Here is a 4,741-nt window from a genome sequence, read left to right as displayed (position 1 = left end):
GAGGGGCGGCCTCCCCAGTGCCCAGCCCAGGGCTCAGATCCCTTCCCTGTCCCTGCTGGCCACGCCAGTGCTGACACCAGCCAGGATGCCGTTGCCCTCCTTGGCCCCCTGGGCACACTCTGGCTCATTCTCACCCCCCCAGTCCCTCTCTGACCGGCAGCTCTCCAGCCACTCCTCCCCAGGCCTGTAGCCCCCCTGGGGGTTGTTGTGGCCCAAGGGCAGAACCCGGGATTTGCCCTCAGTGAAACTCCTCCAGCTGGCCTCAGCCAAACCATTCAGATAGGACTCTGCCAGCAGTATCAGCTGGTAATGACTCTTGCTAGCTGATGCCTACAAGTAGTTAGTGCCTGCAAGTTGAGCCCTGTAACAATTAGTAGTAAGAGAAGCATTTCATTATACCTTATAAGGTTTTGTTGTACCTAATTGTGTATACCTGAAAATCTCAAAGGGGGGAAATTTTGAGAAATTCTTTCACCAAATAATGATTAACTTTGTAGTTAACAAGGCCTGACTGATTGAAGTGTACAGAGACGACAACCTAACCCTGAGAATAGATACACCCTGGCAGAAATGAGGCGGATGAGAAAGAACACCTTGGCTGGACAACAGAGTTGGGAAAGATCCAACGAGAAGAAATTGTCCTCAAAAGACTCCAAAAGGGAAAAAGGAGTAGGGGGCTAGGTCCCCAAGCAACCACTGACAACCAGCCAAGACCCCCGTGCACGTGTAGTGTAGTTCTGCAACGCCAGCATTATGTAAATGTAGTAGATAGGCAGGAAGGCGGAGAGTTCTTGGAAAATATATGAATATTCACATCTATAAGCTATATAAAGGATGAACTTTTGTTTTAGTGTCTGCATGTTAGGTGGAGTGATCCCCCGAGCATCCAGCGCTGCAGTAAAGAATGCCTGCTTTCTAAACTTAGTCTAAGTCTTAGAGGGTTCCGTTGAGGCCGGATTTATGGTAACAATAACCACTGCCAACAGGGTGCTACTATGTGGCAAAATTCAGGCACGCTTTTGTCTTGAAATAACGAGAAATAAACACTGGCTGTGAAAAGTGAAACAATGATTGAAGCATCGATTCTGCGATGAGCCGCGCTCCTTTAGCTTCTGCAGGAGGTGAATTGGGATTGAAAGGGCAGGTATTCTGCCCTTTACAGAACTAGGCCTTCGAATATGTTTGCAAAGTTTATTTAGAGGAATTTGATGGCTTAGCTTAATTTGCCCTCCAGTTACAACAGGTACTGAAACTTGTGCCAATAGCACCAACAGAAGCAGGATTTGGCACAGCAGAACTGTACAAAAGAGACATTATTTACTCATGAAATCTCATCTTATGGCAGAATGCACTGTGGACTGTTCCATCCAACAGGAAAGAGTAATTTCCAGATTTTGAGAACTTGCAGACTTTGCTATAATGGTCATTGCTGATAAGGAGGAACCCAGGTACTATCAAAGCCCTTCCATGCTGAACATTTCTAAGGAATAGATGACCATCAAGGGATAACCAGGGAAAATCATACGGTACAACACGCTCACCGTGGCAGTGACCGAGCAAGATGATCCTCTGCAGAATAAAAACTCACAGCAGGTGTGCAATGAGCCTTTATATGTCACCTCACCTATCAAGTGTTTTCATGGCATTTTATAAGTTCTTGAGACAAGAGTCTGAAATTTAATAGTAACTGGTTCCTGGGCTCGTTAGGATTTATTTGTTTGTGAATGTCTAGTGATGCTGTCCTTCATTACTCTTTGGCTATACTTTACAGCGAACAATTTGAATATTAAATGGTAGATGAAATATTTCTACCAGAAAGGAGTATGTCCAGTGAAGGACAAACAAGATTGGACAACAGCACTGCTTTTTAACAATGGATACAGCATTTAGCACTTGGCCATAAAACCATGCGGGGTATGTGGAAAAGCACACAGCACCAAGAGCAGGAAATGTTTTTAACCTAAGAAGTTGCTGCCTGTTTTTCAGATACATAATGAAATACCTGAATTTTATCAGTTTGAGATGGATTTTCTGCTTACACAAGTCAGTAACAGGTTCAGATCAAACAAGAATCATCAGCAGTTAATAGTTTTGTATTGTTCGCTATATTTTTATTTGTCGTTCTGCTCTTGCATTATCTGTTCACTTGGTAGAAATGTAATTTCTAGTAACCACTGAAGAGAGCTGATACAGAAGACCAGTGTCCTGCTGCTTTGGCACTGAATGACCTTGGGCATGTCACTTCATCATCTGTATCTTCGAAGAGCTTTACACTGGCTGGAGTGGGACGCAGGTATTTGAGGTAACACACATATCAAAAGCACTTGGCTTAGCTGCACAGAACTCCTGTAGACTGATTAACACCCCTGAGTAGGAACAAATTATTCAATGCTGAGCTCTGTTTTGATGTTTTGTTTACTGCCCCTGCCTGTACTAGTTTAAACTAGGTTTGGGTTTTTCTATGCCACATGGCAGTCAACTCCTTGTACCTCACTGACACTACTCTTAAAATAAGTATATTGTTTATGTGAACATATAAATTGTTTGAAGTTATACACAGAACAACTGCTTTTTCTTTTTGCAAATTGCTTGTAATGTGAATTAGACATGAGTTTATTTGCCAGTCATTAACGATTTTTTCTGGACTGCAAATTTGTTATAGTCTTTTCTAACATTAATTTCTAATACTTTTTTCATCTAGCAATGTCCTTGAAAGAGCTCTCAAATAGGTTTGACAGTCCACAGAGAAAAGCTTCTGACATATAGATAGCTCTGGCCTGCAGCAAACAGTCTTTCATTCCCACCTATTATAGGGGAGCCATAAATTCTGGGGTCCCTCAGTCCTGCTCTTTCTACAGTGAGTGAACCTTACAGACATATCAAAATGACCCAAAGCAATTTTGAGATATAATTCAGCCCATTTGTTCGTTTCCCCCCTCCTGAAATCTATGCATATGTTACAGTGTTCTGTAATTTCAAGTCATACAAAACAAACATAAAACCCCCTGTTAGAAAATAGCTGTTGTTAAAACCTTAACTCCTAAATATAAATCTTTCTGAGAGTATTTTCCAACAGAGGACAAATATATTAGAAGAGCTGCTTCTGATTTGGAGATGGGCATTTCCACAAACGTTACGTCACTGAATGAATAAATACAATTTGACTCCCTAAAAACATACCCAGTGCAGAAAAAAAGAAAATTCAATACCCTCAGTTTGTTGGTGCTCACACCGTATCAAGACAGATAGATGCACAGTCCAGTTATTCCCTTAAAAAATACAGTTACCAGGGTGTCGAATTCGTAATAGTGCCCCCTCATAGAAACTTGTTTAACGTCTATAAAACCAAGCATAAACATCATGTCATGTACCTCAAGAGAACAGCTCCTATGTCCTTGATATATTTTCAAGCAATTTTTATTTGGTAGTAAAGTGGCTGTCAGCCAATGCTTCAGCAATATCTTAAGCCCCAAGGAAGGCAGATACTGCTGAAATGTTGGCTGATATACACTTTACATCCAAATAAAAATTGCTTGAAAATATATCAAGGACATGTGAGCGGTTCTGTTGATGAAACCAACACGATGTTTGCATCGATTCGGAGAAGTGAAATGAGTCAGATGACACAGCCTGCAATGATCCGTTGTGATCATTGTGTAAACACTTTGGGACAAATTTCTTGTAAAGGGAGTGGAAGGCATCAGTGTCACTTCGGTACAAACAGGCTCTCCTTCCTTGAGGCAAGCAGATGAATGGGTTTAGAAGGGGATAAAGATAAAAGTTTCCCAAATATCATGGTTAATATTATTTGTATGTTGCCAGTGTCAAGAATTCCCAGAAGACTGAGGCTCCACTGGGCAAAACAAGCGAAAAGAGGCCTGATGGTAGAAGACAAAACAATGTATATTCATACAGTCCAGTGTTGTAAAGGTACTTCTCACCTCATACTTAGCTTAGAGAAATTCAAAGATGCGTCTGACACCGCCGGCATCCAGAACGCTGTGTTTTTTTCTGATATTACACACTAGAGAACACCATTTTCTGCTTTCAGATGTCTTCCCAGCACACGCCTCTGCAATTCTGGCCATCACGCTGGGTGATGGGGATCTACAGGGGGGATTTTCCTCCCAGAACAGCCGCATCCAGATGCAGTTTATGTTGTCGGCTGAAAAGAAAACGTATCATGCGTTATTAACATTATTCATCTCTTGGAAAGAAAATTACATGCCCAAAGGGGCTGCGCTAATGGTAATTTTATGCTGTTGTGATGTGGAAAATGGGATGAGGCAGCAGCTCAGGCCCACAGCTCCGGCAGGAGCCCGGAGCCCTCACCCCACACGGCGCCATGAGCGTGGAGGGAGGGCAGGAGCCCTCCTCCCGCGCTTGCCCCCAGCGGGACACGCAGGACTGGAGTTGGGGGGGGGATCCCGAAAGTCCCCTCGGAGCGGAGCCGAGTCCCGGGAGAGCCCCAGCGGCCCGTGAGGGACGACACTTCCCCGTCCTCAGGGCGGCCCCGCGGGGTGTAAGAACTGCGTTACCCAGCGGGCACCGCGCGGGCGCGCAGCCCCGCAGCCCTCCCGCCTCCTGGCGCTAAGCATGCTGGGAGTTGTAGTCTCTCTCCCTCCCAATCCCGAAGTTTAAACCCCAAAAAGTTTCCGCACCCTTTCCGGGTACCTCGCCGCCCGGCCGCGGGGGTGCGCGGTCTCCATAGCGACGCCCCCGCAGCCAATAAGGAGCCGGG

The 4,741-nt window shown here is 44.7% G+C and overlaps 1 protein-coding gene and 1 long non-coding RNA gene across 5 annotated transcripts in view; one reads left to right on the top strand and one right to left on the bottom strand.

Moving 5' to 3' along the window:
• Window positions 1–4,718, bottom strand: part of LOC113491518 — a 19,269-nt gene extending 14,551 nt beyond the window's left edge. Inside the window, exons 1-2 of the long non-coding RNA XR_003400426.1 lie at window positions 4,662–4,718; window positions 3,942–4,165 (exon numbers count right to left, since the gene is read on the bottom strand). This is a non-coding gene — a long non-coding RNA (uncharacterized LOC113491518). The remainder of the gene's footprint in view (window positions 1–3,941; window positions 4,166–4,661) is intronic.
• CHCHD3 (coiled-coil-helix-coiled-coil-helix domain containing 3) overlaps window positions 1–4,741 on the top strand; it is a 168,708-nt gene that overhangs the window by 1,553 nt on the left and 162,414 nt on the right. The window lies entirely within an intron of this gene.

Source organism: Athene cunicularia (genome assembly GCF_003259725.1).
Source record: "Athene cunicularia isolate RWA chromosome 1 unlocalized genomic scaffold, athCun1 chr1_part2, whole genome shotgun sequence".
Classification (NCBI taxonomy): domain Eukaryota; kingdom Metazoa; phylum Chordata; class Aves; order Strigiformes; family Strigidae; genus Athene; species Athene cunicularia.
The sequence above is the reverse complement of the archived record's forward strand: the minus strand, read 5'-3'. Positions and strand labels throughout refer to the sequence as shown.